Source organism: Eptesicus fuscus, chromosome 7 (genome assembly GCF_027574615.1).
Source record: "Eptesicus fuscus isolate TK198812 chromosome 7, DD_ASM_mEF_20220401, whole genome shotgun sequence".
Lineage (NCBI taxonomy): Eukaryota > Metazoa > Chordata > Mammalia > Chiroptera > Vespertilionidae > Eptesicus > Eptesicus fuscus.
In genome coordinates this window covers 5,813,063-5,839,933 of record NC_072479.1, presented here as the reverse complement: position 1 = coordinate 5,839,933, position 26,871 = coordinate 5,813,063, and the positions used below count along the sequence as shown (strand labels likewise).

The following is a 26,871-nucleotide window of genomic DNA, read 5'->3' as shown; positions in this document are numbered from 1 at the left end:
ACCAGTGAGAGCTTTATATGTATCGCGCATGTACAAGTCAACTTAGCCTTTTATAGATATAGAATAAACTTGCTTAATTAGACCTGCTTTCTGATTTAGCTAAACTTTTTCCAGCCCATTGAAGCACTCCACTTCTCTTTTGAGGTAATTGTCAGCAACACAGCAGTAAATATCAACATGAAGCAGATTATTATTGTAGATCATGCAGGGAGAACAAAGGGTAAAATATTTAACTGCAGCAGTGTTTGACTATATTCTGCGCAGTGAGAAAACCTGAAGTCATTTTCAAGGTCCACCATTTCTTACTTCTTCTCAGTCGGGTCAAGTTTCTAAGCTTTCTAAATCTCCGTTTTCCGGCTAATGAAAAGAAAATAGGGTGCCACTGAGTCTCCTATCTACCTACGCCAGGATTTCTGTGAGGATCAAATGAGGTGAGGCATGGGAAAATGCTTCACAGACATTTGGTTAAAGTGTGAAATGTTTGCACCTGGCTATAAAGCAAATTGTGTTCCTGGGCTAAAGAAACTTGAAGGAGGCTAGTCGTTGCTAGGAAGAGGAAGCCAAGAGTTGCTACGTGACGTCATTACCCGGCACCCACAGCGACCGTTTCCTGGCCGGGCTGGGCTGTGGGCCACATTTTGCACCATGGGGTCTCGGCAGCATCGGCTGTGATTTGGTGGGATGTCGCTCTGGGGTGGTGGCGGGGCCTGTGTCCCACTTGGGGGAAGCCGAGTATTGCTTTGTAGGCACCAAGTCTGTGGTGCCGTTTGTCTGTAAATGGCCAGTGTGCGTCACAACAGCTCCTGTGTTGAGCATGCCCCCTGGTGGTCGGTGCGCATCATAGCAACCAGTCAGATACTTAGCATATTAGCCTTTTATATACATAGATAATACAATAATTAATGCCTAATAATATAAGAATAAACTGTTTTGCATACTTACAACTGTAAACCGAGTTTTGCCCCACCCTACATATTATTCAGCTGTAAAAAAACATGAAATATTGGCTTTTGCAACAACATGGATGGATCTAAAGCAGTGGTTCTCAACCTTTTTATGGCCACGTCCCACCTAAGCATCTCCAAAATCCTAATGTCCACCCTGTGATATATAATTCTTATTATTCAAAAAGTGAACTCCTATTCATGTGGAGGAAGACTAAAAGGCCATTAACTTGGTCTAAACAAGCTTCCAAAAAAGTATGGCATCCGTGAAAGAGAAAAATAAAGTACTGAGTTGAAGTACTGAGGAAGAAATCACTAAGAAACTGTTTAAAAAATAATAATAATATGAAGTGATATGAAAAAATAGCAAATAAAGTTTCAAAACATATAATAGAGAACGGAAATGCATAAATATGTCAGAATATATATTTATATACTGTATATGAGGCCCCTAGAACCATAAGAAATGCAAAAAATTCACTATTAATAACTCATTCTCGAATTGCCCTCCTTAAAAGTCAAATTGCCCCCACTGTGGGGTGTGTGCCCCGAGTTGGGAACCACTGATCTAACGAGTATTATGCTCAATTAAATAAGTCAGACAGAGAAAGAAAAATACAGTATGATTTTACTTATATGTGGAACCTAAAAACAAAACACCTAAACTCATACATAAAGCAACAGATTGTTGACTGCTAGAGGCAGAGCAGGAGAGTGTTGGAAGAAATGAGTGACGAAAAGTCAAAAAAATTTTTCAAAAGAAAGTACAAGTTTTCAGTTATAATATCAGTAAGTCATGGGGAATATAATGTGCAGGTGATGACTATAGTTAATATTGAAAGTTGCTAAGAAGATCTCAAAAGTTCTTATAACAAGAAAAAAATATTTTTTTTGTTAACTATGTGAGGTTACTAATACTAACTAAACTTACTGTGACCTGGCAGTGTATAGAAGCATGGAATGATTATGTTGTAGGCCTGAAATAACTATAATGTTATATGCCAATTATACCTCAACGAACAGTATCCTTGATCCATTTTTAATAAACCGAAGCCTGAGGTCTTTTATTATATAAACAATGAGTAATCGTTGAAAATCAATGAAAATCAAGAAAGACCAAAAAATAAAAATAAGAAAATAAAATAAAAACAAAACAAGAAATGCCCACCCAAAAAAATAGAAACACCAATCAGAAAGTATATATGCACCCCTATGTTCATAGCAGCACAATTTACAATAGCTAAGATTTGGAAACAGCCTAAGTGCCCATCAGCAAATGAATGAATTAAAAATCTGTGGTACATCTATAGTACACAATGGAATACTATGCCGCTATAAAAAAAAAAGGAGCCGAAACCGGTTTGGCTCGTGGATAGAGCGTCGGTCTGGGGACTGAAGGGTCCTGGGTTCGATTCCGGTCAAGGGCATGTACCTTGGTTGTGGGCACATCCCCAGTGGGGAGTGTGCAGGAGGCAGCTGATCGATGTTTCTCTCTCATCAATGTTTCTAACTCTCTATCCCTTTCCCTTCCTCTCTGTAAAAAAATCAAGAAAATATATTTAAAATTTTTTTTTTTAAAAAAAGGAACTTCTACCATTTGCAACAGCATGGGTGGAACTGGAGAGCATTATGCTAAGTGAAATAAGCCAGCTGGAGAAAGATATGTATCACATGATCTCACTCATATGTGGGATATAATGATCAACATAATTTGATGAACAAGAATAGATCCGGAGACAAATGACAGGGGAAGTGGGGGGGTAGGGAGATTAGAGAGCAAGGTGTGCGGGGGGTCAATTGGGGAAAAAAAAGACATGTAAAACTTTAGACAATAAAGAAAAAAGAAATGACCAAATAAAAGTTACCCAAAGATATTGACAACAATTTGATCTATTTCCTTCACCTTTTACATTTATAACATATTTAATATATATCTTTTTTTTTATATTTGAAAGTTGTAAATGTTAAGTTATTGTGGTAAAAAATATATATATATGTAAAATTATTTTCATACATCTAAAACTAATATAATATTATATGTCAATTATATCTCAGTACAAAAAACAGCTTCATGGTTGACAAAAACATTTCTTCAGTTGTGCAAAAAATACTTCTATTTTCAGGAAGATGATAAAGAGGAAGAAAGTCATTATCTTTTATATTCAAACACTAATGAAAACAAGACTGACGACATTTTAGGAACAATTCATGACATAAATTCATCTTTAATACTTGAAGCACCCAAGGTATTTAGTAAATTTATTTCCCATTTGAATGGTTTGCTGTGAGCTAAAGTTGCTATAAAGAAGACAATCTTGTTTCCACTACCTTACCTAAATATATAAAATTTATGTATTTTTCTTCCCCGCTCCCCCATCACCACCAGCACCAGCCCAGACCCTAACCGCCCCATTGTCTGTGCCCATGAGCCAAGCATATATGCATACAAGGTCTTTGGTTGATTATCCCATGCCCACCCACCCTCCCCCACCTTCCCTTGAGTTTCCACACTCTGTTCCATGCTTCCATATCTCTGGACCCACTCTGTTCATGTTTACTTTGTTACTTAGATTCCACATATGAGTGAGATCATGTGATACTTGTCTTTCTCTGACTGACTTATTTTACTTAGCACGATATTCTCCAGGTTTCTCCATGCTATCTCAAAGTATAAGACAGGCATCCTCAAACTACGGCCCGAGGGCCACATGCGGGTGTTTTTGCCATTTTGTTTTTTTACTTCAAAATAAGATATGTGGAGTGTGCATAGGAATTTGTTCATAGTTTTTTTTTTAACTATAGTCTGGCCCTCCAACGGTTTGAGGGACAGTGAACTGGCCCCCTGTTTAAAAAGTTTGAGGACCCCTGGTATAAGAGATTCTTCTTTTTTTTACTGCTGAATAATATTCCATGGTATAAATGTACCATAGCCTTTTTATCCGCTCATCTACTGATGAGCACTTGGGCTGTTTCCAGATCTTAGCTATTATAAATTGTGCTGCTGTGAACTTTCTTTTTCATTGCTAGTTAGGGTTTCTTAGGATATATTCCTAGAAGTGGGATCACTCGGTCAAATAGCAGTTCCATATTTAATTTTTTGAGGAAACTCCATACTGTTTGCCATAATGGCTGCACCAGTCTGCATTCCCACCAGCAGTGTACTAGGGTTCCTTTTTTTCCACATCCTCAACAGCACTTGTCATTTGTTGATTTGTTGATGGCAGCCATTCTGACAGGTGTGAGGTGACACCTCACTGTCATTTGAATTTGCATCTCTCTAATGATCAGTGACTTTGAGCATTTTTTTATGTCTCTTGGCCATCTGTATGTCCACTTTGGAGAAGTGCCTATTTAAGTCCTTTGCCCTTTTTTTAACTGGATTGTTTGTCTTCCTTTTGTTATGTTGCATGAGTTCCTTATATATTTTGGATATTAACCCTTTATCAGATGAATCATTGCCAAATACATTCTTCCACACAGTGGACTCCCCTTTCGTGTTTTGTTTTTATAGAAAATCAAACATTAAAAACACTTTAATTCTAGCCTAACAGCGCCAGGTGCAATGTCTGTGGACAGACTCTTGGTACACAAGTGGCTCCAAGAAGGCCCCTGAGGGGGACTTGCCTTCAGGGGGCTGACCCAAGGGGAAAAGGGAAGGCCCCCAAACAGGGAGTAGGGGCAAGCATGGGGAAAAGGTGCTGATTCTTGGCAAAGGAGATCTTCATGGTGTTGTTCGGGGTGATCTTAAAGCCCTGCAGGGCACTGCGAGCAGCCCCTGCCTGAACCTCATTGTCCAACTCCACAAAGACCATGTTGTGCTGCCCTGGGACCAGCTGGACCTCCTTGAAGCCAGGGAACTGATTGAAAAGCATGGACAGCATGAGCTCATTGTCTCCTCTGGCAGGTTGGTGAGGAACAAGATGTGATTTGATGGGTTTTCTGAAAGAGGTTGAGCAGGTGGCATCTGCCATGGCATAAGCTGCTGTGGGGGCATGGCCCCTGGTGGTATCTGTCCAGGTGCGAGGCCTAGAGATGGGATCACGTTAGGGGGCGGCATGTAGAGAGATGGCCTGGCATGTGGTGCATGATTTGGGGTGCCTGAATCATCGACGGCATGCCTGGGACAGGCCCCGGAACGGCCCCCACTACAGGGGCAGCTGCCCCGCCCTGCACGGCCTTCTTTGCAGCTGGGGTCTCCTGGCTCTTGGGCTTCCTCTTCTCCCGCTTCCGTTCATGCTCCACGAAAGTGCCCTTCATTTTGGCAATGATCTCCGAGTCGGACTTGGCATACCGGATACACATGGGCTTATCATAGAAGAGAAATCCCTGCATGGAAAAGATGACAAAGGCCCAGCCCCCGATCTTCAGGCTCTGTGGCACCAGGATATCCAGGATCTGGCCAAACTGGGAGAAGGTAACATACAGGGACTTCTTCAGCTCACCCTTTTTGATCTTCTCATTGAGGTTGTTGATATAAATAGTATGGTTCAGTCGGGTCTTTGGGAACTGCCGTGGAGGGAGGTGCCGCATTTCTGAATGCCAAGCACCTTCCTTTTCATTTTGTTGATCATTTCTTTTGCTGTGCAGAAGTCTTTTATTTTTATGTAGTACCATTTGTTTATTTTCTCCTTAGTTTCCTTTGCCCTAGGAGATGTATCTGTAAACATATTGCTACGAGAGATATCCAAGTTTTTGCTGCCTATTGTTTCTTCCAGGATTTTTATGGTTTCACGACTTACATGTCTTTTATCCATTTTGAGTTTATTTTTGTGTATGGTGTAAGTTGGTGGTCTAGTTTCATTTTTTTTTGCATGTATCTGTCCAATTTTCCCTGCACCATTTATTGAAGTGACTCTCTTAACTCCATTATATGCTCTTGCCTCCTTTGTCAAATATTAACTGAGCGTAATGCTTGGGTCAATTGCTCTGTTCTGTTCCATTGATCTATATGCCTGTTCTTGTGCCAGTACCAGGCTGTTTTGATTATGGTGGCTTTTTAGTATAACTTGATACCTGGTATTGTGATTCCTCCAACTTTGTTCTTCTATCTCATTTGCTGTGGCTACTCAGGGTCTTTTTTTTTGTTTGTTTCATATAAATTTTTGGAGTATTTGTTCTAGATCTGTGAAAATGCTGTTGGTATTTTAATAGGAATTGCATTGAATCTATAGATTGCCTTTGGTATGGACATTCTAATGATGTTGATTCTATCAATCTGTGCTTCCTGGACTTGTGTAACTTTTTCCTTTACCATGTTAGGGAAGTTTGCTGACAATATTTCTTCAAATACATTCTCTATCCCTTTCTTCCTTTATGCCTCTTCTGACACACCTGCTATTCAAATATTGTTACATTTCATGTTGTCCCACAGCTACCTTAAGCTGTCCTCCTGATTTTTATCAGAAAGAATATATGCACCCCTATGTTTACAGCAGCGTTATTTACAATATCCAATATCTAGAAACAGCTCAAGTGCCACTAGTAGACAAATGAATAAAAAAGCTGTAGTACATGCCCTCATCAGTGGTTAGAGCATTGGCCTGTGGACTGAAGGATCACGGGTTCGATTCCAGTCAAGGGCATGTACCTCGGCTGCAGAGGGTGCATGCAGGAGGCAACCAATCAATGTCTCTCCCCCACATCGATGTTTTTCTGTATTTTCCCCTCCTTTACACTCTCTCCGAAAATCAATGAGAAAAAAAAATATCCTCGGGTGAGGATTAAAAACATTTAAAAAGCTGTGGTACATATACACAATGAAATATTATGCAGCTGTAAAAAAAGAAGGATCTTGTACCCTTTGAGACAGTATGGAGGGACCTGGATATTATGCTAAGTGAAATAAGCCAGATAGAGAAAGACAAGTATCACATGATCTCACTTATATGTGGAATCTAATGAACAAAATAAACTGACAAAACAGAATCAGAAACATTGAAGCATGCAACAGAATGAGGGATCTCAGAGGGAAGCGAGGGGGGAGGGGATTATGGACGGGAAAGATTAACCAAAGAACTCATATGCATAACACACTGACAGAGACAATAGGGTGGTGAAGTCCTGGAGAGGGGCAGGGATCAAGGTGGAGTGTGTCAGTGGGGGAAAAAGGGCATCTATAATACTTTCAATAAAGATAAATTTAAAAAACAAAACACAAACGAACAAAAAATCCAGCAAACTTTTGCTACACGGGACGACACCCAATCAACTGAGCCATACCAGTCAGAGTGGTAAGTAAGTATTTTTGAGTAAGTAAACAAACAAAAACAGAAAACAAAAACGTATTTCTATTACATTTATTAGGATAACATTGGTTTCAGGTGTATAATCCTATAATACATCTTCAGTACACTGCATTGTGGGCTCACCACCCAAAGTCTAGTGTCCTTTCATCACCAAATATTTGAAGCACTTTACCTTATTCAACCTCTCCCAACCCCCTTTCCCTCTATTAACCACAATTTTGTTATCTGCATTTGAGTTTGTTTGGTTTGGTTCGTTTGTTGCTTTCAGTTTTATATCAAAATTGAGGTCCGGTGCACCGGTGGGGTCCCTCAGCCTGGCCTGCACGCTCGCGCAATCCGGGACCCTTCGGGGGGTGTGGGCCTGCCGGTTTTGGTCCAATCCCCACTGGCCTGAGGGATATAGTGCGCAAAGCAGCAGTCAGCTGGGGAGGAGTCCGAGCCCGGGCTGAGAGCCCGGCTGAGAGCCACACCATTCCAGCTCATCCTGGTCTCGCTACCACCGCTGCTCAGTAGCACTGCCGCGGAGGTGGGAGAGGCTCGCACCCCTACAGCTGCGCTCGCCAGCCATGACCCCGGCATCTAGCGCCCATCAACTGAGCGGCGCTCCCGCTGTGAGAACACACTCAACACCTGGGGGCAGCTCCTGTGTTAAGCGTCTGCCCGTGGTGGTCAGTGCATGTCATAGCAACCATTCAAACAGTGAACCAGTCTTTGATTGCTTAGGGTTTTATATATATATATAGATATGATAGATAGATAGATAGATATATAGATAGATAGATAGATATAAGTGAAATCATAAGGTTCTTGTCCTTTTCCATCTGACATATTTCTCTTAGCATGATATTCTCAAGATCCATCCATATTGTTGCAAATGGCAATACAATATTTCATCAATTTTTATGGCTGAGTTGTATTCCATTGTATATATGTACCACATCTTCTTTATCCATCGAAGGACAATTAGCATATTTCCAGGTCTTGGCTACTGTGAATAATGCTGCAATGAAGATAGGGGTATATACTAATACTAGAGGCCCGGTGCACGAAATTCGTGCGGGGGGTGGGGTTTGTCCCTCAGCCCAGCCTGCACCCTCTCCAATCTGGGACCCCTCAAGAGATGTCCAACTGCCCTCTCACAATCCAGGACTGCTGGCTCCCAACTGCTCGCCTGTCTGCCTTCCTTATTGCCCCTAACCACTTCTGCCTGCCAACCTGATCACCCCCTAACCCCTCCCCTGCCAGCCTGTTTGCCCCTAACTGCCCTCCCCTGCAGGCCTGGTCACCTCTAACTGCCCTCCCCTGCAGGCCTGGTCACCCCTAACTGCCCTCCCCTGCAGGCCTGGTCCCCCCCAACTGCTCTTCCCTGCAGGCCTGGGTCTCCCCCAACTGCCCTTCCCTGCAGGCCCGGTCACCCCCAACTTCTCTCCTCTGCCAGCCTGGTCACCCCTAACTGCCCTACCCTGTTGGCCATCTTGTGGTGGCCATCTTGTGTCCACATGGGGGCAGGATCTTTGACCACATGGGGGCAGCCATCTTGTGTGTTGGAGTGACTGTCAATATGCATATTACTCTTTTATTAGATAGGATAGAGGCCTGGTGCATGGGTGGGGGCCAGCTGGTTTGCCCTGAAGCATGTCCCGGATCAGGGTGGGGGTTCCCTTGGGGCATGGGGCCGCCTGGGCGATGGGCCTGTGGTGGTTTGCAGGCCGGCCATGCCCCCCGGCGACCCAAGCAGAGGCCCTGATATCTGAGATTTATTTATCTTCTACAATTGAAACTTTGTAGCCTAGAGTGGAGCCAAGCCTTCTGTTCACTCCGTGGCGGCAGCCATTTCTGTTGGCATTTATTTATCTTCTATAATTGAAACTTTGTAGCCTGGAGTGGAGGCCTAGGCCGGCCAGGGCTGCAGAAGCTTGGCTTCCTCCATCACCGGGGCAACCCTAGCCTCCTGCTCTCTCCAGCTCTGTGGCTGCCGCCATTTTTATTGGGATTTATTTATCTTCTATTATTGAAATTTTGTAGCATTGAGTGGAGGCCTAAGCTGGCAAGAGCAGGCGGAAAGCTTGGCTTCCTCCATTGCCGGGGAAACCCAAGCCTCCCTCCTGCTCTCCGTGGCCGCAGCCATCTTGGTTGTGTTTATTTGCATATTCACTCCTGATTGGCTGGTGAGCGTGGTTTGTGGGTATAGTGGAGGTATGGTCAATTTGTATATTACTCTTTTATTAGATAGGATACCTTTACAAATAAATGTTTCCACATTTTTCATCATTTAATCTTTACAACAATGCTGCAAAGTATTATTACTCATTTTATTGATGAGAAAACTGAAACTTCTAGACAGAGTAACTAGTGAAGATTATCCTATATAATAAAAGCCTAATATGCTAAGTGTCCAGTCATCTGTTCAACCAATCAAAGTGTAATATGTTAATGATATGCTAAGGCCACTCAACCGCTCGCTAGGATGTGCACTGACCACTAGGGGGCAGACGCTTCAACCGGTAGGATAGCTTGCTGCTGGGGTCCAGCCAATCGGGACTGAATGAGACAGGCTGGACATGCCCTGGAGCCCTCCCGCAATCCCTCCCTGGCCTCAATTGGGCACCAGTGGGGTCCCTTGGTCTGGCTTGCACCCTCTCGCAATCCAGGACCCCTTGGGGGATGTCAGAGAGCCGGTTTCGGCCTGATCCTGCAGGCCAGGCCGAGGGACGCCACTGGTGCATGACTTCATGCACCGGGCCTCTAGTTACATAGATAATGAGTAGAGCTGAAATTCAAACCCAGAGCCTGGGCTCCTAACCTACTTCTGCACATGAAGTTTGTCAACCCTGGAGGGCAGGCTGTGTAACTGCCAGAGGCAGACACAGGGAATACATTACATTTCAGCGAGTTCCCCAGAGGGATGTTCATTGTCTTTGAGAGAAGGAAGGTTTTCTAGGAGAATGAGATCACATTTCTACCACGATAGCAAATACTAACTTTACACCACAAGGTCTAAAATATTTACTATATGCCCAGCCGGGTGGCTCAGTTAGTTGGAGCATCGCCCCATAGACCAAAAATGTCACAGGTTTGATCCTAGTTGGGGTGTGTATGAGATGGGGCAGAAACAGAATACTGGGAAACAACTAGAATGTTAAGAAATATTAATCATGCTCTGTTAACCATGATTATTTTATTCTGATTAAAGAAGGCACATTCTAACCTGGCTGGCAGTTACACAGGACCTGGGAGCTCACCTGGAAATGCAGCCCATCTTACCCATTTGGAACAGCCTATTATCATGGAAAGATTAACAACTCTGCTACATAAACCAGAAACGCCAGCCCTTTGAAGATCCCCAGTCCTCTGCTTACCTGTTAACTGCCTATTTGGCATATCCTTTGGCTACTTCCCCATTTAATCTTTGCCTTTTACCCCAAATAAGTAGCTGGCTTATGGTGGGGTGCAGAACAGATTTTTGTGGTAACCTGCTGCTCTCCCATACTGCTGGCAGTATTGGAATAAATGCTCATATATGATTCAACCCTGTCTCTGCTTAATTGGCTCAAGTAGTGACAGGCAGCACAGACCCATAGTTTGTCTGGTTACATATGGGAGGCAACCAATTGCTGTTTCTCACATATGTTTCTCTCTCTCCCTCTCTAAAAATCAATAAACATATCCTCAGGTGAGGATTAAAAAAAAATATTTACTATATGGTGACTTATCAAAAATGTCTGTTGACTTCTGTTGTATAGCATGTCCACTTACAAAATTATCATTAAGCCATTTACTTTTTTCTTTAAAAAAATTACCTGTTATGTGCCCATGTTCACCACTGTTATTCAAAACTAGAGGCCTGGTGCACGAATTTGTGCAGAGGTGGGGTCCCTCAGCCTGGCCAGCAATCGGGCCCTATCAGGGGGGCTGGCCAGCTGGGGGGGTGGGGGAGGGGGATCACGGGAGGTTGGCCAGCCAGCCATGGGAGGTTGGCTGGCCGCAGGAGGTTGCTGTGGGAGCACACTGACCACCAGGGGGCAGCTCCTGCATTGAGCATCTGCCCCCTGGTGGTCAGTGCATGTCATAGCAACCGGTCAACCAGTCATTCAGTCGTTCGGTTGCTTAGGCTTTTAAATATATAGATCAGGGGTCCTCAAACTTTTTAAACAGGGGCCCAGTTCACTGTCCCTCAGACCGTTGGAGGGCCGGAGTATAGTTAAAAAAAAAAAAAAAAACTATGAACAAATTCCTATGCACACTGCTAAGTCGGCTGCTAAGCAGGACAGGCAGCGGTGGCAAAAACTCCCGGCGAGCCGGATAAATGTCCTCGGCGGGCCGCATGTGGCCCGCAGGCCATAGTTTGAGGACCCCTGATATAGATAGTACTGAAAGTTCTAGCTAGAGCAATTAGACAAGTAAAAGATACAAAAGGCATACAAGTTGAAAAAGAAAAATCCTATATAATAAAGAGGCAATATGCAAATTGACCGTCACTCCAACACACAAGATGGCCGCCTCCGTGTGGTTAAAGATGGCCACCCCCATGTGGACACAAGATGGCCGCCAGGGGAGGGCAGTTGTGGGCAATCAAGCCAGCAGGGGAGGGCAGTTAGGGGTGATCAGGCCGGCATGAGAGGGCAGGGGAGCGGTTAGGTGTCGATCAGGCTGGCAGGGGAGTGGTTAGGGGGTGATCAGGCTGGCAGGCAGAAGCGGTTAGGGGCAATCAGGCAGGCAGGCTTGCGGTTGGGAGCCAGCAGTCCTGGATTGTGAGAGGGATGTCCAACCGGGCCTAAATGGGCAGTTGGACATCCCTCAAGGGGTCCCAGATTGGAGAGGGTGTAGGCTGGGCTGAGGGACACTCTTCCCCCGTCCCCCCCCGCCGTGCACAAATTTCATGCACTGGGCCCTCTACTGAAACTATATTCACAGATGACATGATTCTATATATAGAAAATCCCAAAGAATCCTCAAGGAAATGACTAGATCTAATAAGTGAATTCAGCAAAGTTGCAGGGTTCAAGATGAATACAAAATCAGTTGTTTTTGGGGGGCATAAAAAAATAATTTTTGGCATATAAATAAAGTTTGTGGATAATTTCAGTCCATAAAAAAAATTTTCTTCCCACCTTCCAAGTTATTTTACCTGGGCTAATAATCAAATTAACAGATACAGATTAACAGGATAAAATCAAATTTCAAAACATGTACCTAGGGAATTCAAAGAAAGTATGAAAATTCCAAAGACAGTGAGGAAAAATGAGGTATATACTGGATATCCCAAGAAAATGTATACACACTTTAACAGCTGATAGCTCAATTTTGAAAATGAAATGTACTTTAATAAACACTGCCTTTACAATTGTTCAAAATGTGTGTATACATTTTTTGGGGGACATGCTATATGTCATTTTGGACACTGCAGAAAGTAGGGGGAAGGGTTCTGGGATTTCAATGGAGAATTAGGCAATTCACAGGTAGCAAACAAATTCTTCCTAAGCAACTCAGAAACAACGGGACAGAGGGAACTCTAGTGAACAGATTTTTGCATGGATCCTTCCCGTAGACCATACTTAATTCAGATGTGCTAAAGTGACTATGTTAAGGCAATTATGCTTAAGGTTCCCTTCCCCAAGCAGGTTTTCCTATCTGAATCTATTTAAGAGAGAAAAAGGGGTAAAAAAAAAACTCTTCCTGAGTTTGTTGGGCTTTAATTGTTTTCAGCAAAAAAATAATCTGCCAGAGTGGAACATTCCCAGGAGACTCACTCCTGACCTCCAGTTTCTATATACCTATCTGCAACACACAATCCAAAAAGGAAAGTAAGAAAGCAATTCAATTTACACCAGCATCTAAAAGAATAAAACAGAAATATTTTTAACCAAGGAGAAGAAGACTTGTACATTAAAAACTAGAAAATACTGCTGTAAGAAATTAAAGATAAATAGATGGAAAGATACCTGTGTTTTTAGGTAGAAAGACTTAATATTGTTCAGTAAACACTAACAAAGTGATCTGCAGATTTATCTCAATCCCTCTCAAAGTTCCAACAGCCTTGTTTGCAAAAATGGAAAAGCCAATCCTTGAATTCATATGGAATTACAAGAAACCTTGAATAGCCAAAACAATTTTGAAACAATACAAAGTCAGAAGATTCAAACGTCCTGATTTAAAACTAATACAAAGCTGCAGTAATCAAAACAGTGAGGTACTAGCATAAGGACAGACACAGAGAGTCCAGAAACAAATCCATACATGTATGGCCAATCAATAGGAAAACAGATTGTGCCAAGACTTGCAAAAGATTGAAGTTAAAACTGGACCATAAGAAACCGGACATGTTTTTACAGTATCCTATAAAAAAACACACAGGAGGCTGTTCTCAGTCTATCTACAAGGACCAGCCAAATTAGCTAACATCGCCTGAAATGAATCCAGCTAACTAACCTAAGTCTGCAGTTAGCAGTTGAATGACCCAAGGTGACCTTGAGAGCTCTGCAGAACCAAAATTCACTCTTACAGAACTATCATGTAAAAACCTGGTCCTCACAGACCCATTTCTAAAGCAAGAGGTACCTAAAACTGTTGCCCAGCAGGAAAAACCAGACACCACTAGGAATGTGTGACTCCAATCAACTAGACCAGGCATCCTCAAACTACGGCCCCGCGGGCCACATGCGGGTGTTTTTGCCGTTTTGTTTTTTTACTTCAAAATAAGATATGTGCAGTGTGCATAGGAATTTGTTCATAGTTTTTTTTAAACTATAGTCCGGCCCTCCAACGGTCTGAGGGACAGTGAACTGGCCCCCTGTTTAAAAAGTTTGCCCTGGCCAGTTTGGCTCAGTGGATAGAGCATCGGCCTGCGGACTGAGGGATCCCAGGTTCAATTCCAGTCAAGGGCATGTACCTTGGTTGCGGGCACATCCCCAGTAGGGGGTGTGCAGGAGGCAGCTGTTCGATGTTTCTAACTCTATCCCTCTCCCTTCCTCTCTGTAAAAAAAAAAAAAGCAATAAAATATATATTTTAATAAAAAAAATAAAATAAAATAAAAAGTTTGAGGACCCCTGAACTAGACCCTGCCACATTGGAATTCCTTTGTGCCTTCTCTCACCCTTCCCCAGACCTTATCTTAAATGGCTAAATTTCAAAATTATCCAATCAGACCCTCCCAAATCAGAATTTATTACTATATATATAGGTTGTCCCCTAAAAATGTATACACACTTTAACAGCTAATAACTCAATTTTGAAAATGAACTGTATGTTAATAAACAATGACTTTATAATTATTCAAAGTGTGTATACAATTTCTGGGGACATCCTGTATAACCTCTACTTACCTTTTAAAACTTGTCTCTTGCCCTGACAGATGTGGCTCAATGGTTGCAGTGTCTGCCCACACACCGAAGGGTCTTGGGTTTGATTCCAGTCAAGGGCACATACCTGGGTTGCAGGTTCTGTCTCTCTCTCACATCGATGTCTCTCTCTCCCTTCTTCCCTCCCATTCTCTCTCTCTCTCTCTCTCTCTCTCTCTCTCTCTCTCTCTCTCTCTCTCTCTCTCTCCAGTCCTCCTTTCCCCCCTCTCTAAATATCAACAGGAAAAATATCCTCATGTAAGAACTAACAACAACAACAAAAAAAAGGGCAAAGGAGAACATGAAAAGGAGAAAGTCAGGTGGCTGCTACCGCCAGTTAGTAGCCAGAAGGAAAATGGAGGAGCAGTTGTCTGATGAGAAGTGGTATAGCAGCAAAACTCATCATTCATGCCCCTCCTGGGGAATTCAATGAGGTGTTTAATGATGCTCAGTTACTGCTTAATAATTAGATAATCTTATCAGGGAAGGAGCAGCTCATGCATTTGCATATAACTTGGACCAGTTTATTCCAGCAAAAATTCAAGGTTATAATAAACAGTATCAGGTACTGATAACAAAACATGGTGACACGGGAAATGACAAGTTTTGGGATCCAAAAAACAGAATCAGTTTCAAATTTGAAGCAACTGATCCAAGACTGTATGAAGCAGAGAATGCAACTGAATCATGGAGAAATTCAGGAGAAACTGCTCTGGGAGCTTATGTAAAAGAACATTACCCAAATGGGGTCTACACTGTATATGGTAAAAAAAAAAAAAAAGGATAGAAAACTATTATTACATGCACAGAAAGCCATCAGTTCCAAGAAAAAAACCTTTGGAATGGTGACTGGCAGTCAGAATGAAGTTTACAATCATTCCTTTAACCACTCTGACATGTGGTTGGCATCTTGAAAATTAAGGTTCATTATTATGAAGATGGTAATGTTCAGCTAGTGAGTCATAAAGATATACAAGATTCCCTAACTGTCTAATGAAGTGCCAACAGCAAAAGAATTTATAAAGACTGTAGAAGATAGAGAAAATTAATACCAGACTGCTATCAGTGAGAATGAACAAAGACAACATCAGACACTACTTTCAGGCCTTATGTTAGCGGTTGCCAGTTACACGCACTAAGATTAATTGGAACAAGATTTTACAAGATTGGCAAAAAGATGCAAAATGCATAAGATGAACATTGCATGATCGAATCATTTTAGTGCCCTTGCATTTAAAAAAATTATTGCAAAATTATTAAGAACTGTCAAGCTACCTAGTCAGATGGCTGCTGCCATTTAAAGATCACTGAAATTAGTTTGGTTAGAGCACAAAACTTAGCTAATCAACCATTATGTTTCATTTCTTTCATTCAAAGAGGATTGAAAATCAATTTAGTTTAAATACCTTTCACTTTCGGTTATGCCTTTCCTACAATGAAGAAATGATTCCTAAGTTTAATATAAAGTTTTTGAAGTGTTTCAAAAATTTTACTTACCATAATCCTAAAATTATTTTCTTTGGTTTATGAAGTAACTTTTGATATTTACCCAGTTCTTTTTTGTTGTTGCAAATCCTCACTCAAGGGTATTTTTCCATTGATTTTTAGAGAGAGTAGAAGGGAGGGGGAGAGACAGAGAGAAACATCAATGTGAGAGAGCACATCAATTGGTTGCTTCCTGCACATGACCCGACCAAGGCCAGGGATCGAGCCTGCAACCAAGGTACACGCCCTTACCTGGAATTGTACCCAGGACTCTTCAATCTGAGGCCTGACGCTCTACCCACTGAGCCAAACAGGCTAGGCCTCCCAAGTTCTTTTTAACAGGGTCAATAATGGACATTCTAGTTTAAGGTGGTTGATGGATTTAGCCATATATACTGCTAAAGAAATTGTCTACCTTTTTCTTCTCACCTCTTCCATTTATGTAAGGTTGAGATTAGAAGGAAAGCATTTTCTATATCAATTGTGTTTAAAGCTTTCAAGGTTATTTAGCTAGCTGAGTGTTTAAATAAACATTTTTAAAACAAGGGCAATGTCTAAAGCTGTTTTGAGATTCCAGAATTAAATGAAAAAACTTATTTCAGAAATGTATTTAATGCTTTTTTCTTGTGACAATTAAGCAAATTAGCTTGAATTCCTTATGTTCCTGAGTTGTTTTTATTTTTTATTTTATTTTTTATTGTATTGGTTTTTCACAGAGAGGAAGGGAGAGGGATAGAGAGCTAGAAACATCGATGAGAGAGAAACATCGACCAGCTGCCTCCTGCACGCTCCCTACTGGGGATGTGCCCGCAACCAATGTACATGCCCTCGACCGGAATCAAACCTGGGACCTTCCAGTCCGCAGACCGAAGCTCTATCCACTGAGCCAAACCGGTTTCGGCCTGAGTTGTTTTTAACCATAATGCTCTAAATTTATAACAAAGCAAATTTATAATATATATAATCCTGAAACCCTAAAAAATTGGGCAAAGGACTTTACTAGACATTTATAAGATATACAAATGGCCAATAAGCATATGAAACAATGTTCAACATCATTAGTCCTTAGGATAATGCACATCAAAATCATAAAATACTACCTCACACTACTCACACCTACTAGATAACTAACAAAACAAACAAAAGCATGAAAAATAACCTGTATTGGTGAGGATGTGGAGAAATTAGAACCTTTTTACATTGCTGGGAATGTAAAATACTGCAGTTGCTGTGGAAAACAGTTTGGCAATTCCTCAAAAAGTTCAACTGAATTACCTCATGACCCAGCTAATTCCACTCCTAAGTATATACCCCAAAGTATTAAAAACAAGGACTTGCCCTAGCTGGTTTGGCTCAGTGGATAGAGCATCAGCCTGCGGACTGAGAGGTCCTGGGTTTGATTCCGGCCAAGGGCACATGCCTGGGTTGTGGGCTCGATCCCCAGTGTGGGGTGTGCAGGAAGCAGTTGATCAATGATTCTCTCATCATTGATGTTTCTATCTTTCCCTCTCCCTTCCTCTCTGAAATCAATACAAATATATTTTAAAAAATAATAATTAATAAAAAACAAACAAAAAACAGGGACTTGCCCTGACTAGTTTGGCTCAGTGGATAGAGCGATGGCTCGCAGACTGAAGGGTCCTAGGTTCGCTTCCGGTCAGGAGCACATGCCCTGTTGCAGGCTCTATCCCCAGTAGGGGGCGTGCTGAAGGCAGCTGATCAATGATTCTTTCTTATCATTAATGTTTCTATCTCTCTCTCCCTCTCCCTTCCTCTCTGAAATCAATCTCTACTAATAAAAGGGTAATATGCTAATTAGACCGGACATCTTCCAGACGTCCATCGGACAAAGCCACAGCAGCTGCGAAGGCCGAGGACTGGCAGCGCGGGAGAGGCGTAGCCACGAGAGTGGGAGCAGAGGTGGTGGCGGTGCCTCCACCACCACCCCTTTCACAGAGGCGGCGCGGGAGAGGCCGCAGTGCGGGCCGGTCCAGTGCCAGGGCCCCTTCCTCAGAGGCAGCGGGAGAGAGGGCTGTACGGTCCGGGTCCCAGTGTTGCCGCTTCTGCAGAGGCAGCCACAGAGTCAGTGGCATGAGTGGCACGGGCAGTCCTGGTGCCATGCCCTGCTGTGCCTCAACCTCCCACAGCCCCTCCCCCAGCCAGCCTGGCCCCAGGTGGGTGGGGGGCGGGGCCAGCGCTAAGAAGTGAGGGCCGAGGGCCTGCAGCGGTGGTAGCAGCAGCACCAGCGGGGTGATGGGAGCAGTGCCTTCCCATGATTGGCCTGGTCGCCTCCGTCAGGAGGAGGCCAGGTTGTGGCTTAGGCCCACTCCCCCTAAGCTGTCAGTAGGACATCCCCTGAGGGCTCCCAGACTATGAGAGGGGGCAGGCTGGGCTGAGGGACACCTCCCCCCCTCCGCAGTGCACAAATTATTGTGCACCGGGCATCTAGTAAAAACATTTAAAACAATAACAAAAAAACACAAACAAACAGGGACTCAAACAGATACCTGTACACTCCTGCTCAGTGCAGCACTGTTCACAATGGCCAAAAAGTAGAAAAAACCCAAGTGTCCACTGATGGATGACAAATGGGTAAAGCGTGGTCCATACATACAATGAGATATTCAGCTTTAAAAGGGGAGGAAATCCTGACAGATACTACAACATGGATGAATCTTAATAACATTAAGCTAGATCCCTGGCCAGTGTGGCCTAGTTGGTTGGAGCGTTGTCCCTATACTGAAAGGTCATGGGTTTGATTACCAGTCAGTGCACATACCCAGGTTGTGAGTTCGATCCCCAGTCAGGGTGAGTATGGGAGGCAACCGATCCATGTTTCTCTCTCACAATGTTTCTTTCTCTCTCCCACTCCCTTCCTTTCTCTCTAAAATCAATAAAAACAGCCCTAGCCAGTGTTGCTCTAAAGTTAGAGCACCAGCCCTCGAACAGAGGGGTCACCGATTTGATAACAATCAAGGGCACGTACCTGGGTTGCAGGTTCAATCCTTGACCCCGGTTGAGACATGTATGGGAGGCAACCAATCGATGTGTCTCTTTCACAGTGATGTTTCTCTGTCTCTCCCCCTCCCTTCCACTCTCTAAAAATCAGTGGAAAAAATATCCTTGGGTGAGGATTAACAACTACAAAAAGGTTCCTGACACAGTATTTGTTGAATGAATGAATGAAACAAAACTATAGAAATAAAGGCTGACAACAACGATCAGTAAATTAAACCTGGAGCTAGAATTGAAATGTGCTCTTTAATACTCGAAAATGATAATGAATACCTTTACTCATTAACTAGATCAAATTTAATTGATAACTAACATTAAATTTACAGCTGTTCAATGTAGAAGTTTATTAGTATTCTGCCATTTTTTTTTTACCAATGAGGAAAGCTGTAAGAATACATAGAATTCCCATTAGATCTTCATCCAGATCCCCAGTTTTTAATACTGGCTTTATCTTTTTTCTATGTATCCATTTTTGTTCTGACCTATTTGAAAGTAAGTAGTGTGGCTCTGGCCAGGTAGCTCAGTCGGTTAGAGCTGATACTCCACAGCTGTGGGTTTAACATAAGCAGCATTCAAATCGGTGAAGAATTTTTGCGAGCTTATTTGAGCCAAACTGATGACAAATGCCGGGAAACAGAACCTCAATGGATTTCGATAATGCTCCAGAGAATGGCAGTTTTGCACTTTGTTTTATACGTTACAATCAAGAGATGTAAGAGGGTTACATGAAATCCATTCGTAATAAATTAGGAAGTCGGAAGCAAAGGGGGGTGGGATAATCTCTGGGACTGGATAAAAACTAAAATGAAGAAAACATACTTCTTTTACTGGTGGGTCCAGGATAGTTTACAGTCAACAATTAACTCAATAACACTGAGGGGATTTGTGGGCTCTGCAGAGCGGTGCCTGTGCCTTGAGGGGTCCGGAAAAAGGAAAATTACTTTGACATTACAACCATATGATATGATATGTTAGCAAAGATGCAAAAAGATAATAGGCTCAGTTAAGGTAAAGATTGACCTTTGTCAGGGAAGATAGCAGTCTAGGACATGACTACCCACCATAAACTGCTTTTTAGTTAAAAAGTTTTCATTTCAGACCATCCTTTGTAGTTACTTTAGATCTCTGAGTTTGCAAGGCAACCATGAAAGCCTTCCCTGAGCTAGTCAGGTTAGCATGTGGCCCCTTTTTGTCCACAGGCTCAATCTCCAGTCAGGTCACATACAGTATAAGAGCAACCAACGAATGCATAAATAAATGGAACTACAAATTGATGTTTCTCTCTCTATCCCTCCCTGTCTCTAAAATCAATAAATAAACAAACATTTAAATAAATATGTAAGTAGTGTTTTTGAAAAGCTACATTGAGTAACATTTACCGCTATTTTTATGAATACACAAAAATAATATGGCGGATCATTAGTTTTCATGCCCTGTTATTGAATAAACTAGAGGCCCGGTGCACGAAATTCGTGTATGGAGGGGGGGTGTCCCTCAGCCCAGCCTGTACCCTCTCCAATCTGGGATCCCTCTCATAATCCAGGACTGCTAGCTCCCAACTGCTTGCCTGCCTGCCTTCCTGATTGCCCCTAACCGCTTCTGCCTGCCAGCCTGATCACCCCTAACCACTCCCCTGCCAGCCTGATTGATGCCTAACTGCTCCCCTGCCAGCCTGTTTGCCCCCAACTTCGCTCCTCTGCTGGCCTGCTCACCCCTAACTGCCCTCCCTTGCAGGCCTGGTCCATCTCAACTGCCCTCCCTTGCAGGCCTGGTGCCTCCCAACTGCCCTACCCTGCTGGCCATCTTCTGGTGGCCATCTTGTGTCCACATGGGGGCAGGATCTTTGACCACATAGGGGCAGCCATATTGTGTGTTGGAGTGATGGTCAATCTGCATATTACTCTTTTATTAGATACGATAGAGGCCTGGTACATGGGTGGGGGCCAGCTGGTTTGCCCTGAAGGGTGTCCCGGATCAGGATGGGGGTTCCCTTGGGGCATGGGGCAGCCTGAGCAAGGGGCCTGTGGTGGTTGGCAGGCCAGCCACGCCCCCTGGCGACCCAAGCGGAGGCCCTGGTATCTGGAATTTATTTACCTTCTACAATTGAAACTTTGTAGCCTGGAGCGGAGCCAAGCCTCCTGCTCGCTCCGTGGCCGGCAGCCATTTCTGTTGGTGTTAATTCACCTTCTATAATTGAAACTTTGTAGCCTGGAGTGGAGGCCTAGGCCAGCCAGGGCAGGTGGAAAGCTTGGCTTTCTCCATTGCCGGGGGCAAACCTGGCCTGCTCTCTCCAGCTCCATGGCTGCCGCCATTTCTGTTTGGATTTGTTTACCTTCTGCAAGGGCAGGCGGAAAGCTTGGCTTCCTCCATTGCCTGGAAAACCTTGCTGTCTGTGGCTGTAGCCATCTTGGTTGGGCTTATTTGCATATCTGCTCCTGATTGGCTGGTGGTGTGGCTTGTGGGCATGGCTTGTGGCTGTAGCGGAGTTAGGGTCAATTTGTATATTACTCTTTTATTAGGTAGGATTAGCATATTCCAGCATTCCATCGTATAATGATGTAACTCTTCATATGATGTTTCTATCAGGACCAAGCATACTGCTTTTTTTAGGTGGTACTGCATACTGCTAAGATTTCTTTTCGTTTCCCTCATTCATACAAGCTTCTTAAACCTTGTTTATCTCACCTTTATCTTCGGTTTTACCTACATCTTCATATAAGCTCCTTCAAAGTTGTATTTAATAGTAGGTTTTCTTTTTCACACTTATACTAAAAAGAATGTACATACGAAAAGAAGATGGCTGCCGACGGGAAGGCAGACTGCAAGATAGTGTGTGAGAAAACAAAGAGAGAGTGTGTGGTCACATGGGGAGTGTTTGTTGGCGAGTTGAGGGACAGCTATACTCCAAGAGACGGTAGGGAACTGCTGGATGGGGCTCCCCTGACCAGGCAGCCCCCACTGCAATTGGGTTCCCTCCAGGAGCGACCAGATCGGATGCGGAGACCGCACCATCTTGAAGGGGAAAGTGGATGTTATCGGAAGCCTGAAAAGCCTGGGGAATCTACAACTACGGCTCCCACCAAACAGCTGCGAACCCAAGAACACTGGTCCCCAAGTGGCGCAAGCACACGATTCAGAGGACCTCTACACTCCCTCACGGAAAGGTCAGATTTTGCCCGGGATAAGGTGAGGTCTGTGGTCCCAGCAGGAGAGAGAAACGTGCACTGCAGGAGCTGGAGAACCTAGCGAAGACGGCGCCTAGAAAAATCCGCGGCCCTTGGGGCTGGTGTGATCCGTGAATGTGGAAGGGAGTCTGCAGAGCTGCTAACAGAAGGGAACTCTAAAAAGCAAACCATTTTGATCTGGGTGCAAAAGGACAGCCTAAAAATTTTAAAAGCATGCTGGCTGCTTAGACCCAAGGGGAAAAAAGACTGCACAGACTTGTGCGCAGCCCTGGAGTTCGCACACTTACTCTGGCTCTTCCCCCCTCACCCCGCCCCTCTTTAAATCCTTGCTTCTGATTACTAAGCCCAATACATAGGATCACCCAATTAGGGACACTCTAAGAGACTGCAGGGGAAAGTTGTTTTTCTGGAACCTGGGGATCAGAGCGGGGAATAACCATCAGAGAACCAGCTCTGGGGCAACCCACTCCCCAAAACCGGTATTAAGTGCCACAGGGAAAACAAATCTAAACACTAGCTACAGAGGACCTATAGACCCGGAGGTCAATCCAGAAACACTGCCAACCCAGGGGTTAAATCACAAATTCACTCTTGTGTAAACACAAATAAAGGAGTATAATAAATAAAGACGCACTGCCTGTTTGAAAATAAGGACTGGCTTACAACACTGAGGAGCAGTGGAACACAGGGAACTTCAATACTGTCCTGACTAGGAAACAGGCGTGCCAAACAGAACAGGAGAGAAAGTGAATGACCTTCACTACTGCACATTTTTATCATCTTTTACTTAAGAAACTAATTTTTTTTTTCTTTTTTCCTCACTTGATTTTACCTTTTTAATTACTACATTTTTATTTTCAATCAGTATTATTACTACTACTATTTTACCTTTTTTTTAAAAAAAGGTGTCATTTCATTTTCTCTTTATTTTACTTTGGGATTAGTGTTCTACATTCTATTCTCATCTTTCCTTTAGCATCATTTTACTCTATCTAAACTATACCTTTATGGCAACACTCTCTTCCTCACTTTCCCCCTTTTGTTGTCCTGTTTCTCTTACCCTATTCCTGCTTTAGATTTTCCCTATTCCTTCTCTTTATCCCGTTAAAATTTCACCCTACTTATATATAATTTCCAATCCCCTGCTCCAAGTCCATACACACCTCTCTCTCTCATTCTTCACTATCCAAAATTTTTTCTCTCTGTCCTTTTGTTGTTTGCTTGATTGTTGATTATATCGATTTTTTATGCTTTTTTGTGAAATTATTTTTCTTTTAGTTGTTGTTTTTATTTTTTTGCTTCTGTTTTCCCTTGCCTCGCTTGATATTAGTTGTTGTTTGTAGTTTGCATTCATCTCCAGGTACTTGTTGCTGGCATTTCTTGGGAACAGAGGCTGTTCTATTGGAGTTTTCTCCCCATATATATACTCCCCCCCCCCATTCTTTCTTTATTCTCTTTCTTTTCCCTCTTACGTTTTTTCCTTTTCCAATTTCATTTTTGCACTCCTTTTTTCTTTCTCAGTCTCTTATTTCTCTCCTACCCTCTAATTCGCCTTTCTCTAGTGGTCACCTTTATTTGGGTTTATTAATATTGTGAATACATTTGTGTTCAGTGCTTTGTGCATTGTGCCTTGTTGTGTTTGTTGTATTCTGTGCCTTTAAATCAACGTAGGAGAGAGAGAACTACATAACCAGACACCCAGAGAAGAGAGATCATGGGGAGACAAAGAAACAGCCCACATATGAAAGAAAAGCAGGCAACACCAGAAAAGGAAGTAAACGAAATGGAGGCAAGCAACCTGTCAGAGAAAGAATTCAGAGAAATGGTCATAAAGTGGATGAAAAGAATGGAAGACAAATTCTACAATATGTGTAAGAACCAAGAGGAAATGAAGAAGAACCAAGAAGAAATGAAAAATGACATCGCTGCTGTAAAGAACTCAATAGAAAGCATCAAGAGTAGACTAGAAGAAGCAGAGGACCGCATCAGTGAGCTAGAAGACAAGGTAGAAAAAAAATACCCAAATAGAGCAGCTTCTAGAAAAAACAAAAACCAGAAGGAGAGCCTAAGGGAACTTTGAGACAACACAAAACAAAACAACATTCGCATAATGGGGTGCCAGAAGGAGGAAACTGAGCAAGGAATAGAAAACCTGTTTGAAGAAATAATGACAGAAAACTTCCCTGATAAAGGGAAGAAAAAACCCACACAAATCCAAGAAGCTCACAGAGTCCCAAGCAAAATGAACCCCAAAAGACTGACACCAAGGCACATTATAATTAAACTGACAAACACAAATGACAAAGTAAGAATCTTAAAAGCATCCAGAGAGATAGAAAGTTACCTACAAAGGATCCCCCATCAGACTAGTGACTGATTTCTCAACAGAAAAAAATCAGGCCAGAATGGAATGGAATGAAATATACAAAGTCATGCAAAGGAAGGGTCTGAATCCAAGAATACTGTACCCAGCAAGGCTATCAATCAAAATTGAAGGTGAAATCAGGAGCTTCACAGACAAAAAAGGACTAAGGGAGTTTATTACCACCAAACCAGCAATGCAAGAAATACTAAAGGGTCTGCTGTAAAAAGAAGAAATAGGAAGCAAAGAAGGAACACTGGGATAAAGAATAAAAATGGCGACAAACAAGTACCTATCAATAATAACTTTAAATATAAATGGATTAAATGCTTCAATGAAAAGACATAGGGTAACAGATTGGATAAGAAAACATGACCCATATATCTGCTGTCTACAGGAAACGCACCTCAGAAAAAAAGACGCACACAGACTGAGGGTAAAGGGATGGAGAAAGGTTTTTCAGGCAAATGGAAATGAAAAAAAATCTGGGGTAGCAATATTTATACCTGACAAATTAGATCTCAAAGTGAAGGAACTAGAAAGAGATAAGGAAGGCCACTTCATAATACTAAAGGGAGCAAGCCAAAAAGAAGAAATAACTCTGGTAAACATATACGCACCCAATACAGGAGCACCCAAATACATAAAAAAACTCCTGCAGGATAACAAGGGAGAGATTGACAGCAATATAATCACAGTAGGGGACTTTAATACCCTACTATCATCATTGGACAAATCCTCTAAACAAAAAATCAGCAAAGAAACATCAATCCTAAATGACTCACTGGACCAGATGGAATTAACTGACATCTTCAGAACATTTCACCCCAAAGCCACAGAATATACATTCGTCTCAAGTGCACATGGGTCATTTTTAAAGACAGACCATATATTGGGTCACAGGCAAAGTCTCTTCAAATTCATGAAGATAGAAATCATATCAAGCATCTTCTCAGATCATAGTGGCATAAAACTGGAAATCAACTACAATAAAAACAATCCAAAAAAAATCAAACACATGGAGACTAAACAGCATGCTATTAAACAATGACTGGGTTACCAGAGAGATCAAAGAAGAAATAAAAAACGTCATGGCAACAAACAACAATGAAAACACAACAATCCAAAATCTATGGGACACAGCAAAAGCAGTCTTGAGAAGGAAGTTCATAGCTCTACAAGCCTACTGCAAAAAACAAGAAACAATGGTAATAAATTACCTAACCCTACATCTCAAAGAGTTAGAAAGAGAGCAACAAGAAAAGCCTGGTGTAAGCGGAAGGAAAGAAATAGTAAAGATCAGAGCAGAGATAAATGACATAGAGACCAAAAAAACAACAACAAAAAACAAACAAAAGATCAACAAAACCAAGAATTGGTTCCTTGAAAGGATAAACAAGATTGATGAACCTCTAGCCAGGCTCACGAAGAAGTAAAGAGAGGGGACCCAAATAAACAAAATCAGAAATGAAATAGGAGAAATAACAACAGACCCCACAGAAAAACAAAGGATTGTTAAAAAATACTATGAACAACTCTATTCTAACTAACTGGACAACCTGGAGGAACTGGACATATACCTAAAAAATACAACCTTCCAAAACTCAATCAGGAAGAATCTAAACATCTCAGTAGGCCAATAACTATGGAAGAAATTGAAGAAGTCATCAAAAAGCTTCCAGCAAACAAAAGCCCGGGGCCAGACGGCTTCACAGGGGAGTTTTACCACACATTCAAGGAAGAACTAAAACCTATCCTCTTCAGACTATTCCAAAATGTTCAAGAGGAAGGAGCACTTCCAAGCTCATTCTATGAAGCCAGCATCACCCTAACACCAAAACCAGATAAAGACAACACAATGAAAGAGAATTACAGGCCAATATCTCTCATGAAAATAGATGCCAAAATCCTCAACAAAATTCTAGCAAATCGGATCCAGCAGTACATCAGAAAGATCATACACCATGACCAAGTAGGATTTATCCCAGGGATGCAAGGATGGTACAATATCCACAAATCAATAAATGTGATACATCACATAAACAAACTGAGAGATAAAAATCACATAGTCATATCAATTGATGCAGAAAAACATTTGACAAAATCCAACACCCTTTCTTAATAAAAACTTTCAGCAAGGTGGGAATAGAAGGATCATACCTCAACATAATAAAAGCCATATATGATAAACCCACAGCCAACTTCATACTCAATGGGCAAAAACTAAAACCATTTCCCCTAAAAACAGGAATAAGACAGGGATGCCCACTCTCACCACTCCTGTTCGACATAGTACT

The 26,871-nt window shown here is 42.5% G+C and overlaps 1 protein-coding gene and 2 pseudogenes across 3 annotated transcripts in view; 1 reads left to right on the top strand and 2 right to left on the bottom strand.

Annotated features, from left to right (window-relative positions):
* The window catches only part of MPHOSPH8 (M-phase phosphoprotein 8), a 90,745-nt gene that overhangs the window by 54,990 nt on the left and 8,884 nt on the right, over window positions 1-26,871 (bottom strand). The gene's annotated exons all lie outside the window — the stretch shown is intronic.
* LOC103301251 (U1 small nuclear ribonucleoprotein A-like) lies at window positions 4,571-5,474 on the bottom strand (annotated as a pseudogene).
* LOC103304697 (F-actin-capping protein subunit alpha-2-like) lies at window positions 14,883-15,719 on the top strand (annotated as a pseudogene).